Genomic DNA, 15,386 nt, shown 5'->3' with positions numbered 1-15,386 from the left:
GTTCGGAGGAGGGTGGTGGAGGCCAAACTTTGTCCAAAGTGACAGAGTGGCCTCCTGCAATGAGTGAGGGTCTCCCCCCACCAACCTGTCAAATGGACCTTTGCAGATGCCACAGGCTGGTGGCTGCAACACGTCCATTTCAACTGGGAGTGTTTCCCCTAGTACGGGAAACAGTCTCAGTTTAGTTGAAAATCCCACCCCTCCTAAAATATCATGTCAATCAGGTCTGCTTATGACCTGAACTACGTAATAATTGGTTTAAGTGGGATCCCGCCGGCTTTAATTGCTGGCGGGAGTCCCGCATGCGGGGGCTGTGCGCGCATCTAAGCGCGTCACTGGGGAACCCGGAAGTGGGCGGGTTGGAGCCGGGCTCGGAGGTCCGAAAATCGAGCCCCATCTCTCTCCTCCTTTAAGACAATCCTTAAAACCTACCACTTTGACGAAGCTTTTGGTCACCTGAATTAATGTCTCCTTCCTTGGCTCGGTGTTAATTTCTTTTTGTCTGATTATGCTCCTGTGAATTGCCTTGGGACATTTTACTACATTAAAGGTGCTATATAGATGGAAGTTGTTGTTGTTGAGAGAGGAGAGGGAAATTGGTGTGAGAAAAAAATCCTGCATGACTGATTTTATCGTTCAACAGATATTCTATTTGAAGTAAAGTCAAAGGATAATAGATTTCCAGCTGTTTGTAGCAAATTACCAGGTTTCGATATAAATATTACACTTATTTGAATGTGATCTTTGGGGCTAGATTCCACTTTGTTTCCTTTTATAATTAATTGCTTTAACATAAAATTTGAAACATTTGATTACCTTGTGCAGGTAAATATCGCATTGTGACAGAGTATGATGGAAAATCCATGTGTAGTGTCATGGCATGACATGTGGATTTGGTCTCTAGACCCTCCTACTGCTGAGTTCCCTTTCTCAGCAACTTTACCAAGAGGATTTGCCAAACAAAAAGTAGGATGCTTCCCTGGGGTGAGAGAAAATGAGAGGATCCTGTCATGCAACTTCCAATGTCTGCTTTCTGACTGGCGTTCATGGGGACTTGGGTGCAAATCATTCTCTTGACAGGAGAGGAGAACTTAGAAAGAGAGAGTGATACCATCAGAAGAGAAAGCTAAAGGCTTTATTTTCTGACTTAGGGCTTCCAGAGGGAGCCTTGCCTGCCAGAAGCATATATCAGAAATTTTGTCTTCTGCTGTTGGTGATTTCTGCCCATTAGTTTAAATGGGAGGAACATCATGAAAGGCTCATGCTTGCATTTCCAATATGGACATGCAGCAGATGTGGCTCCCCGCCAGGAGCGCAAAGTCAGAAAATTACCCTTTAAATGTTGTTCTCCCTTACCTTAGAAAGTTATAATAAAATAATTAAGTAAAAAAGAAGGCAATTTTAAAGGGAGCGCAGGAACAGAGAGACCTGAGGGTTTTTGAAGGTGGCAGGATAAGTTGAGAAGGCTGTTAAGAAATATATGGGATCTTTGGGTTTATAAATAGAGGCATAGAGTATAAAAGCAAGGAAGTTATGGGAAACCTTTATAAAACACTGATTAGGCCTCACATGAAGCATTGCATCCAATTCTGGGTACCACACTTTAGGAAGGATGTCAAGGCCTTGGAGACGGTGCAGAAGAGATTTACTAGAATGGTACCAGGGATGAGGGACTTCAGTTATGTGGAGAGACTGGAGAAGTTGGGATTGTTCACCTTAGATCAGAGAAGGTTATGGGAAGATTTAATAGAGATGTTCAAAAGTATGAGGGGTTTTGATAGAGTAGACAGGATGAAACTGTTTCCACTGGCAGGACAGTCGATAACCAGAGGATACAGATTTAAGATAATTGGCAAAAGAACCAAGGGGGGAGATGATATACATGAAAAGGAAATATTTGCCGGGAGTGGGACTAATTGAATAGCTCTTTCAAAGAGCCGGCACAGGCATGATGGGCCGAATGGCCTCCTTCTATGCTGCATGATTCTATAAATTCTATGAATTATCATCAAATCCAACAAAATAATTAACTGGACCGATCGAATTTCCAGTTCAGAAATAACATTATAAAAAAGTGAAGGAAATGTACTATTACTTTGTATTTATGAATATCTAATACAGCTTCTCTTAGGATTTCCTTGCTTTATAAAAAACACGCCTGGGTATTTCAATATTTATTTAAAAAATGTGATTTCGTCTGTTCCTTTAACGTTATGTCAAAATCTATGCAGTTGCATAGAAAGCAACCACATTGTCACACAATTAGATGCTGAAAATCTTAACATATCACATTACTTCTGCTTCGAAATCGTGACAATCTGCAGAAGGAACTCCACAGGGGAGCGTAATAAGAACGGGGCATAAAATATTCTACCGCAGTTTATCTGTGGCAACATCTGCCAAACTTCACAGCACTGCAACAGTGGAACAGGAAGACGGCAATTAGAATTGTCAGTCAATAATGATTCTGCGGGGAGGTAGCAAAGGCAGAGGAACTCTAAGTGGGGTTGGGGGCAGCAGCAAAATTTGTAAATGGGTGTCAAGGGCTGGGCTGACAAAGTTTCTCAGTGGAAGATGTAGACCAGGTTACCAAATACTCTAATTGGGGTGTGAGAGTGGGGGTGTGGAGATTGGGGTGGGGGTGAACAAATTCATTCGTGCAGGGGGGTGGCGGGTTGCTCTGGGCACCATTCAGTCTCAGTTTTTGGAGTGAAACCCTGGCAAGGCTCCCTAATGCTCTAACGGGGTCTCAGAGAGAGGGAGTTAGCAGTGGTCCCAAATGTTCAATGGGGGAGGGGCTAGGCAGGGCTGCAGAATGTTCTTATGGGGTGGGGATTCCAATTTATGTCAATGGAGGGGTGGTCCCTACATGTTCACAGTGGTGGGTGAGGGTTCTGAGGATTGCCTACAGCTAAGGAGTTTGTGTCAGTGGATCTGGAACATGGGTCTGAAAACTACATTTTTGAGATAATGTAATTAGAAAGATTTGGATTATTAAATTAGTGAAATTACTCATGGAATGTGAATAAAAGTCAATACAGCAGTGTTCAGTTGTGGCTAGTTTTACAGCCCGTAACGATACGAGCATATTGAACACACCCATCACAATGTTACCCCTACAGGCATAGCAGGTATTGCAGGTAAATACGGACACTTTTAAAATGGACCAATACCTTAGGGGAGGTTAACATTTGGGTTTTGCATTTATTTTGAAATGTAGTATTGCAACTCATACAGCAATATTAATATAATACATCCAAGAAGATTCTTAATTAACTTCAGTTAGAATGAGAAAACTCAGGTTTCTTGCAAACGAGAGCTCTTCTTGGCAGTGTGCTGGATCTAAGAGGAATTGAAGGTGAGAGACATGCTAGGGAAGATCAGAGTCAAGGGGCTCAATTTTGAAATGGTGGCGGGTTGGCAGCAGGGGGGGCGAAGGTGCACGTGGCAAACCTGAATAAAAAAAACTTACCGTTTCCGACGCGATCGCAATGTAATTGATGGTGATTAAAGTTCTTTCTGGGTTTACCACCCGGTAGCCAGCCTGACTGACAGGCTGTTCACAGATCAAAGAAAGGTGTTAGTCCAAGGCATCGTGGGAGGACATTGTTCAAAGTTGCTTTTATTTTTGCACTGTTTTAATTCAGATTCTGGGAGAACAATGTCTGTGAGCTGGTTCCTGTCATTTGTACTGCTAAACCTGGCTTCCTTCTCTGTAGTCCAGGCTAAGAAGTTGGAAGATGCAAAACTGAGGCGCTACTGTCTCACAACTGATGTCTGGGTGTGACCACAGTATAACAAGCTTACGTAGACAGTTCCATTATAAGTGTGGGCATAGGAAATTAGAATGAAAAAAGGTGATACAGAAATCTTAATATCCTATTAGATAGATATAAATATAAATATAAATAGAATTGCCAATTTGAGCAACAGCAGAAAGTGAGAATCATGATTCATTGGTGACTTTCAGAAAGTTGTTTGCTTGTTCATAAGATCATAATAAACTATCTTCTCTTGTGGTTCACGGTTTTTAAAGAGCGTGGTACATACTAAGCTTTATCTACCAATTAATTCTAAAAGTGAATTCTTTGCTCAACATAATGAGGTAAATTTTCATAATTTGACTGGATGGAATATTGTTGGGGTCAAGCACTCAAGTTCCTGATTTGTGCTCCCAGCATGTAAAGATCTGATTAGGAAGCACTGAAGACAAAAATCTACCCAAATATGTTCATAGATCAAAGAAAGGTGCTAGTCCAAGGTATCCTAGGAGTTGCTTTTATTTTAGCACTGTTTTCATTCAGATTCTGGGAGAACAATGTCTGTGACCTGGTTCCTGTCATTTACACTGCTAAACCTGGGGCCCTTCCACTGGCAGCAGATGCATAGGCCCAATTTTCCATGGGTCTATGTGTCGTCTGCTGCTAGGATAAGGGAGCTGCAGTTAGCAGAATAAATGATGGGAGTTGGGTCACAGATGCTAATCTCCCAGAATCTGAATTGAAACAGCACCAAAATAAAAGTAGCTTAAAGTCACTGGAGTAGATTTTGACTTTGTGCAATAATGTAAAACGAGTGATAGCGAATTGGCACTGAAGTCATTGGAAATAAAAATCGGGAGAGATGTAAAACAGGCTACTGGCTCACTATTACCTGTTTTACATTATCGCACAGAGTCAAGATCTACCCCACTAGATTTTGTGGTATATTACAGACCAGCGTGCACTCCAAAAAAAGAGCCCCATACACCTACTTGACAAAACACAGTATTGGTTTCCCTTCCTGTGATGCATCTGCTAATCTTTATACAAATACAATACAAAATGCTTTGCATTATTGCAATAAGCTGCTATTTCTGCTTTAGCTGGTGTATTTTGTGTACTCGCATATTTGCACAAGCTAATCAATTGTCTTATCAAGTATAGTCCCGTGATGTGCAGGACTTATTTAGAAGAGCACAACGCAACTTGTTGCTCTGAAAATGAACCAACATTGTAGAAGCAGAACTGTCGAGAGGTGTGCAAAACTCAGTTCTCTAATATAGAGCTTCATGAATGAAGTACAGAGAAAAAAAGACATTTGTCACCCTTAACAAAGTTTCCATCTCAGTAAGAGGAAAAAAAACCGATGTGAAACTGCAAACAAAATGATTGCAATCTCAGATGCAAAGGACAGAGGAGGAGTACCACAGGAGATTTAATGGTTTGTGCAGGTAGATCAAGAAGAAGCTGGTAGCAAAGCAAAGGCCAAGAGGCTAGTGGGAGCAGACAGGGAGCAAATCACTGACCTGCTGAAAGACACTGCCATGTATTTCCAGCATTTTCTGTTTTTACTTCACTGACCCGTTCATCCAAGAGGTTGTGGAGAGAGTGGCAGGTAAGAAAACTGATTGGAGACTCCAAAGGAGTAGTCAGATTGAGAGGGCAATGAAAGGGCGATAAATGAAACATAGTGTTTAACAATAAGATCATACGCTAGTTATTTTAGTTGTTTGCTCTCTTCTTGTAGTTAAGTCAATCTACTTATCTCTTCTTATGAATTTATAGCTTAGAATTTTCTCGATGTGATTTGCACCATTATTGCCCTTGAAGAAAATTATTGCATCTTCCACTGGCCTGCACAGGGAGCTACACACAAATTTCCTGTCTGCTCATTTGCATACCTATTGGTGCAGCAATTGGTGTAAAACCCATGTAAGAACATAAGAAATAGGAGCAGGAGTAGGCCGTATGGCCCCTCGAGCCTGCTCCGCCGTTCAATAAGATTATGGCTGATCTTCAATCTCAACTCCACTTTCCTGCCTGATCCCCATATCCCTTGATTCCCTTAGAGTCCAAAAATCTATCGATCTCAATCTTGAATATACTCAAAGACTGAGCATCCACATCCCTCTGGAGTAGAGAATTCCAAATATTCACAACCCTCTGAGTGAAGAAATTTCTCCTCATCTCAGTCCTAAGTGGCTGACCCCTTATCCTGAGACTATGCCTCCTAGTTCTAGACTCTCCAGCCAGGAGAAACATCCTCTCAGCATCTACCCTGTCAAGCCTCCTCAGAATCTTATATGTTTCAATGAGATCACCTCTCATTCTTCTAAACTCCAGTGAATATAGACCCATTCTACTCAATCTCTCCTTATAAGACAACTCTCTCATCCCAGGAATCAATTTAGTGAACCTTTGTTGTACTGCCTCTAAGGCAAGTATATCCTTCTTTAGATAAGGAGACCAAAACTGCACACAGTACTCCAGGCGTGGTCTGACCAAAGCCCTGTACAATTGCAGCAAGACTTCCTTACTCTTGTACTCAAACTCCCTTGCAATAAAGGCCAACATACCATTTGCCTTCCTAATTGCTTGCTGCATCTGCATGTTAACTTTCTGTGTTTCATGTTCAAGGACATCCAAATCCCTTTGAACACCCACATTTAATGGTTTCTCACCATTTAAAAAATATTCTGCTTTTCTATTTTTCCTATCAAAGTGAATAGCCTGACTTTTCCCCATATGATACTCCATCTGCCACCTTCTTGCCCACTCATTTAACCAGTTTACATCCATTTGCAGACTCTTTGTGTCCTCCTCACAGCTTACTTTCCCACCTAGCTTTGTAGCGTCAGCAAACTTAGATACATTACACTTGGTCCCTTCATCTAAGTCATTAATATAGACTTTAAATAGCTGGGGCCCAAGCACTGATCCTTGCGGCGCCCCACTAGTTACAGCCTGCCTCTCTGTTTTCTGCCCATTAACCAATCCTCTATCCATGCTAATATATTACCCCCAACCCCATGAGCACTTATCTTGTGTAACAGTGTAAAATAGGCGTAAGCAGTTAAACTACCTGGAAATTTCTATGTAACCTTTTAAATGCAGATGCAGATTTCAGCCTGCATTCTTCAACAGAGCTCTGGGCAACAGGCAGGTAAGATAAGAACAATGCTTGGATCACTCATTTCTCTCTCAAATAACTTCACTGTATGTCTCCCCAATATTTTGATTATACTTTGACAGAATTATGTCCCCTCAAATGCCGTCTGTGCCAGATAACAGTGGAGCAGGCCTCCATCCAGAAGAAAAACACAGAACTCCATTGATGTAGACCTTCAAGTCCTATTTAATTAGATTAGAGGCTAGAGGTACAGACTCCTGGGTATATGTTCCAACAACCCTGCCACAATAGTCACTCTTGGCATTGAGTGCCAACTCCCTCACTTCCAAGAATCAGAATAGTGGCACAAGAAGTTCAATGACCTGACCAGGATTGTCAAGGCAACCACATTGACCACACTTTCTCTTTCTTCCTTGCCCACCTTGGTCACGAACATACTCTGCACCCTTTTATGCAACACTTACACAACTAACCCTTCACATTGCACTCTAGTTAAGGGCAGCTCTAACTCCCTATCCTGTGCTATGGCTACATAACTTTTCATAACACACAAGAACTGCCTTGCACAATGGCAAAACTCCTTCCTCCACTTTAGCACCCTCGTACCTCCACTTCTATTACTTCACCTCTCCTATGCCACTTGACACATACTCCTCAACTGCCAGCCTCACTCCCACATACTTACCTTTTTGGAGGAGAAATTGTGCACAATGTCCATCAAAGACAGGCTACCGCAGGTGTCATCTATGCCTTTAAACTCCTCAACCACTTTGAGGACAAGGCTATGCAGGTCATCGGCACACACTTGGCTATTTTTATGGTAGATGGCGAGGTCGGCAGCATCTTGCTAACACCAGATTAGTTGCCCTGCATCACACAGCCACAACCTGCCACCCCTTTCTCCGTTTCCTTACACATTAGGGGATAATGCACACCCATTCTTAGCTTCTACTATTCTTTCCTGCAGATCCACCACAGCAACGGGAGACATAGCTGGAGGAAAATGATGATGATGATGATGGGGAAGAGGAGAAGAAGCTGGGAATTATTTTCTCCCTCGTTGCATATGGAGTTGATGGTGATGATGAGGACGAGGAAGATGAGGTCCAGCTCGCCCACCATTTTAAGCTGCTTCAACCTGTCCCGTCTTCCTCTGCCCCAACCCCCGCCAACCTGCCACCTTCAGTACTTGCTTCCTCTCTCCCAAGCACCAGAACAGAGACTTTCACCAGGGATATTAGATAGCTGTAGTAAGGAATTAGCACCGGGTGATTTGCCAAGCATGAGAGTCCCAGAGGAGTAGGAAGTGGACGAGGGGGTGCCCCCTTCCCAATGGAGGCTGAGGAGAAGGCTGTCTATAGTTTCATGCTCTGAAGTCAATCTCCTATGATGTGCAGCAACTGATAGGTATGACAGTCAAATCTAGAGCTCTCCTTTCCGATAACATCACAAAAGTTTTGTCTTCCTTAGCTGGCGATCTGCTGCGGATTTCACTGCAGCAAATGAAGCATATTCCCAGCTCAGAAGCAGCCAGGGATCAGTCAATGCCTGCACTTCAATTGAAACACAGACAGCAGTATTGGGGGCAATAGGGCACAGACTGGAGTGCAGGATGAATTGTGGCTTCCAAACCATGGTGACTGCTGAGTCTCAGGGCTTTCTGATAGCTGCTAATAGCAGAGCCATCCCACTGATCAGTACAGCCACAGATTTAGGGCTCAGTGAAATGGTGACATCTGGAATCTATCTGCCTCATACTGTCATCTCTCAGAACAGCATCACCAACCAATGGAACATGGGAGGCAAGACCAGGCTGCCGAGGAGCACCATCCAGAGATGCAGCCAGTAGTGGCTCACTGTCAGGAATCAGATGCTGTGAGATGAGGGCCACCTCATTCCCAAGAACCTTCAGTACAGCATGAAGAGCCAGCCTTTTCCCGCAATACTGGCCTTCAGCTGGCATTTAGAAGAAGCAGTAGAATAGGTGATAGAAAGGTATGTCTAGGCACCCGGGGAAGATGGTGTTATGAAAGAGTAGGGTGACTGTTTGTTTGCACTTTGCAATTATTGTATTAAAGCAGAATATGCACCTATATTGCACTTTGTTATTCATGGAGATTGCAGTCATACAGGAAGGAAGCACTCATTTGGAGCTGACTTATTCACTCAGGTGATGATTCTTAACAAAGTCATGTCGAGGCAAAGAGTGCTGATGTGCTGTCATGTGATAGGATGGGGTAGTAGTTTGAGGGAATATCCCTTTATTTGCAAGTGGGGGAGAAGGAGGTCAGGCTATGGAGTCCATGTTGACTAACTCCTGCCTCTTGCAGGGTGTAGGTGAGGATTTCTCTCAGTGGATGTCATCCTGAAGTTCTGCTCCTTGCAGTTCAGGATCTGGAGCCAGTGCCTGTCTTCGGCCAGGTCAAAATGCTGCCCTTTCTGAATGGCAAATTTGTGATAGATCACAATTCTGGAGACCCTCTCTACTTTTAAAGAGTTTAACATTTTTAAAGAAACAGTAATCTTTTAAAATGTTGACTAGATCAAAAGAGGCAGGAATTGAAATGCTTTAGAAAAAAAGCGAGAGAGAGAGAGAGAGAGAGAGAGAATTTCAGCTAAAGGAGTGAAAGTTCCAATTTAGAAAGTAAGAGTTTCAGGTGGAGAAAGAGTGAGAGCAATGCAGACTGGAAGGAGAGGGAACAACATCTGATCTGATTCAAAGCAGGTGCTGCAGGGGTCACATAGGCCTGAACCCCCGTCTTCTGCTACCAGGAATTTATTTTAAGTAAATGAAGTAAAACAGGGTAGAACGATTGAAACAAATTGCTGAGCCTAAACAAAATGTCATTGTATTGGGCTTCAACAACTCTACAGAGTTTTAATTTGAATAAAATTAGAAAAAGTGTCAAAGTATATATCACAAACAAGGAAGCAAAATCCAACTTGCAAAAATTCTGTCTGCCCCAACTTTAAGAATGGAAGCCATTTCTAACGAACATGGGGGTCAAGATGCACCCATTTAAATAGGTGAGCAGCACGCAAAGAAAAAGGACCCAAAAAAAACCATGGAGAATCTGTCATGGAATTAATTATGTTAATTTAGATCAAATTCAGGGTAAGATGAGGTCTGCATGCACCCTCAGCGCGGCCTCCAAAACATTTACCAAGCACAGAATCGAATGCGTGGTGCTTTCAATGCTCAGGCTTACCTTAGGGTTGCTAGCCATGGTTGAACATATTCCTGGAGGTTTCACCACATGGCCCCTGCCTCTAACTCCACCGCCCCCCACGCTCCCATCATTGGTTGCCCAACTCGCCCACACTTGTGGCAGGCCGCCTTCTCACGCCAACTGGAAACCGAATAGACTCTTTATTACCCGATTGATTGATTCTTGACTGTCAGTCAAACAGCCTTTTTTCCCCATGTCCAATATTTTTTTAACTAATAAACAAAAGAGTGCAAAGAAAAATTTAAAAACCCACAATTTTTAATGCCCCTATGATTTTTCTCCTGGGTTGCTCGCAGCTGTGTCCTGGAGATTAATCTTCAATTCCTGGAGACTCCACGACAATCCTGGAGGGTTGGCAACCCTAGATTACCTACAGATTCTGTGATGCACGCACACTGAATGTATGGATCCTCTCCTTGAGCACACCGCCAGGGAATTAACCCTGCAGTCAGTGAAATTGGTGGACGGTATACAATATTTGTATAGTTCACAAAACGGCATTTGTATTAATTAAACTCCATTACATCTTAAGAATTGAATTACAGACATGTGTCAAAATGAAGAGATTCACCTTCAAAAGTACCCAATTGCAGAACTGAATGTATATAAATCTAATGATTCAGGAAAATTTTGGTTGCTTAACAGGTTAGTGTTTATTTTATTAGTGACAGGATAGACTATGCAAGTTAAATTCACCAAATGTCCTCACAGATTTTGCCATGGATATCACTAAATATCCCCACAGATCTCATTAAATATCCCCACAGATATCATTAATATCTCCACAGATCTCATTAATTATCCCCACAGATCTCACTAAATATCCCCACAGATCTCATTAAATATCCCCACAGATATCACTAAATATCCCCACAGATCTCATTAAATATCCCCACAGATATCACTAAATATCCCCACAGATCTCACTAAATACCCCACAAAGCTCACTGAATTATCCCCACAGAACTTATTAAATATCCCTGCAGATCTCACTAATTATTCCCTCACATCTCACTAAATATCCCCACAGATCTCACTAATTCCCCCCACAGATCTCATTAAATATCCCCACAGATATCACTAAATATCCCCACAGATCTCATTAAATATCCCCACAGATCTCACTAAATATCCCCACAGATCTCACTAAATATCCCCACAGATATCACTAAATATCCCCACAGATCTCATTAAATATCCCCACAGATCTCACTAAATATCCCCACAGATCTCATTAAATATCCCCACAGATCTCACTAAATATCCCCACAGATCTCACTAAATATCCCCACAGATCTCACTAAATATCCCCACAGATCTCACTAATTATCCCCGCAGATCTCACTAATTATCCCCGCAGATCTCACTAAATATCCCCACAGATCTCACTAAATATCCCCACAGATCTCACTAAACCGTTCCCTCAGAATTCTCTAAAGTTTTCTGCACATTTTCATTTACTTAACAGTTTGGTGGAGTTTTGTTTAGGAAGTGACTTTCCTTCTATTCCCAAATCCAATTTAATTAGCAAAACTATTAAATTAAACTTTGTTTTCAATTTTAATGTTCTCTTTCACTTACATTCATCAGAATAGTTTGGAGTTATTGCAGGTATGTTTCTATCAGCAGTAGAAGGAATCACACAGCTCTGGTAGCAGAACTACTTTTGTAAAATTAAATAGAGCTTGGAATTTTAAGAATTTGGTATTGCTATATCAGTACAGCTATGAACGGCTGCAGTTTAATTTTAATTCACTTTAGAATTTAACTTGCAAACAGAAACATAACAACATTTTTGAGAATGCACAGAAAATGTAGTCCAAATATGCTCACAGTCGTCAAGTAATTTTTGTTTTCAACTTTGGGAGATACATGTCTTTCAGTGTTTAAGATATCTAATGTTGCTCATTCCAATATGTATTTGTAACTGTCCTTGAATAACATAAACATAACCCATTGAGCATCTGAAGGCATGTGTTGGCCATAATGGCTAAATAAAATGATCACTCTTCTCCTCAGTCTAAGCTTTGAGTGCTCCGATTGTGATATGCTTACCTATAGTGCTCCAGTTGTGATATGCACTCATGTATGCTCTAATACACTCATATTCAATGCCCAAACTTGTTTTACCAGCTTTGAAGCCCTATATCATTGGTTATATCCACACAGGAATCAGACATTTTCAATCAGTAGAACTAATGAAAGAAAAGCCTGAAGAGTTGATGTGTTGAAAGAAAATGAAATATGTTATTGCATTGAGAGAATCATTGTTTGTTTAGAAATATTTCCAAAACAAATATAATTGAAATCTTGTGAGACTTTTTTTAATATATAAATGCAATGCTGTGGAATATTGCAGATTGCAGGGATGTTGTGGAACTGAAATTTTCATACCATTCCTCGCCAGTATGCACTCTGCATCTTATATTTGTAGTAAAGGAAGGAAAATATATTTTAAAATTACAGCTATTGTAAACTAAAGTAGATAGTGTAGTCAGAGTTTTATCTCACAGTATGCAAAAGTCAAAGAGCTTCAGCATAAATGCTTCATCACCAATATTACTCTTTGGTTGTTGTTAACATTACAAGAAAAAGATGTCTTTACAATTTGGATGTAACTTCATGTTGAAAGGAACTTGCTGAGATATCTGTTTCTGAAAAATCACTGTTATTCTTTCTTGAGTGGAATTAGGTCTAGAATAATACCAGAGGCAGACTTGCTGTTACTCTGGGTTCCTGGGTTATGTTGTCCTTCTGAGATTATTCAGTATGTTATCTTCATGAATCCCACCACTCCCTGTTGGTTATTTCCAAGGTGCTCAAATGGAGACAACATTCAAACTTGGTAACTATTGTCCAGAGTAAATCGAATACAGACATGAATCTCTTTTTCTTTATAAAAAGGATGAATAATCTCTACAATCATTTTATTCTTTAACTGCAGGAGGTACAGTTTAGTTCATTTACAAAACCATTGATTTGAAAATGTCTGCATTGGATTTTTTTACTAAATACTAGAGATGATGATTAACTATCAATGAACTTTATGGACCCTCACAGTGTAAGCAAAGAATGGCTAGGGTCAGTTATTATTCGTGTTGGCAGGGGAAATGAGCCGCAGAATAACACTGAAATAGCTGTAAGGCTTTCAAGGAAGATATAAGAAAAAGCTGATAGATCAGCATGCTGTGAAAATGTATAATCCTAATCCTTTTCAAGACAAAATCAATGTATATGAGATGGCCTGGTAATGAATATATGGATACATCCTGCCAAATTGATAAAGAACCAGTTAAAAAGTTCAGGTGAACTGAAAAGCAGGTGTGATTATGAACATTATGGCTGGACTGAAATCAAAGCAACACCGTATGGTAAATGTAACAGAATACTAATATCTGCTACAAAGGGAAAGTTGGAAAAACAATGTGGCTTGTCAGGATGATGCACAGTTTATAAACACATGCCCATCTTTTGTATAAAAGACTATTAATTAAATGCAACCTGCAGAGGGCACTGTTGTGTATCACACAATATGAGAAAATGAAAACAATAGCGACAATAATATAGAATCTTTAATGTAGAAAGATATCCCAATGTGCTTCACAAAGGTGCAAGGAAAAATTTGGTGCCAAGCCAAAGAAGGAGATATTAGGACGGGTGACCAATAGCTCGATCAAACCGGTAGGTTTTAAGGAGGGCCTTAATGTGGGAGAGGGAGGTGGAAAGACACTGGGATTAGGGAGGGAATTCCAGTGTGTAGGGCCTAGGTGGCTGAAGATACGTTTGCTAATGATGGCCAAAGGAGGAGGGAAATGCACAAGGGACCATAGTCTGAAAAATGGAGAGTTCGGGGGGAAGTTGTAACGCTGGAGATGTTTACAACCATGAAGGGATTTAAACATGAGGATAAGAATTTGAAATTCGACGCTTTGGGAGACTGGGAACCAACATAGCTCAGCGAGGGGAGGGGTGGTGGATGAGTGAGAGTTGGTGTGGGATAAGATACGGGCAGCAGAGTTTGGGATGAGCAGAAGTTTATGGAGGGTGGAAGATGTGAGGTCGGCCAGGACAGCATTGGAATAGCTGAGTCTGGAGGGTTTCAGTGGCAGATGGACTGAGGTAGGGGTGGAGGCAAGCAATGTTATGACGGTGGAAGTAGGTGGACTTGTAATGGAGAGGATAGGGGTTAGAAGCTCAGCTTGAAATTGTATAATAAAAAATCTACTAAAACTGGTGTTTTGATTAATATCACATATTTATGACTTTTCTATTTTAAAAATACATCAGCTTCAAATGTCAGCTGATGTCCCTTTGCTGCGTATTAAAGTCAAGAGGGGGAATATTCAACCTCGCAGGAAAAAAATGGATCCGGTGTATAACAAGTGGCCAGTCAGCTACCACCTGTTTTGTGCCCCTGCTGATGTTGAATTTTGCCCCTAATGTTTGTTATTTACATGAAGAACCAATTTGGCATGAATTTGCCTGATGCAGGTTTATTGAGGATAATGTTGAACTAGGCTGCCTGGGTGGTAGGCTGGCGGAGCAGATCGCTCACCCTTTGTAGAACCCGTCACATTTTTGTTCCATTGATTAAAATGCAACAAAAATTGGATGTGCTCTACAATGGATGGGCAATCTGCTCCGCCAGGCTATCACCTAGGTGGCGAGGTTCAACATTACCCCCATTGTGCTGCACGCATGTACCATCTGGTGAAAGTCACATTGTTACCGTAACCTATTTACATGAAAAATTCAAACCTAATTAAACAAAATAATCTTCTTGGCAATGATGCTTATTTTACTGCACTAATTTCATGCTGTAATGAGGGTAATTTTCTACTTTGCTGCCTGGGCAGTAACCTGGTGGAGCGGATCGCCTACCCATTGTAGAACCCATTCATTTTCATTCCATTGATTTGTGGGTGATCGGCTCCATCTGGTCACCACCCAAATGGCACAGTAGAAAATTACCCCTATTAAATCTTATCTTGCTAAATCTTATTTAGCATTGACTTGTCTTTTACAAGTAAATACACTAATAATCAAAACAACGTCTTGGATTAACAATGATAGTGACCATTAAGGTCATTAATTGAATGCCACCAATCACTGTAACACAACATGTCGATAAACCAAGCAGTATATTATATAATCTAGTGTATCTCCCATGGTGTTGCTCACAGTAAATCAAAGGACAGGTGTCTTTCGCACTGTGCAATGTATGTTCTGCTCTTTTTCACTCGATCTCCTCTTCTGCTTCTCCAT

Source organism: Heptranchias perlo, chromosome 1, assembly GCF_035084215.1.
Source record: "Heptranchias perlo isolate sHepPer1 chromosome 1, sHepPer1.hap1, whole genome shotgun sequence".
NCBI lineage: Eukaryota > Metazoa > Chordata > Chondrichthyes > Hexanchiformes > Hexanchidae > Heptranchias > Heptranchias perlo.
Note: the sequence above shows the minus strand (reverse complement) of the source record.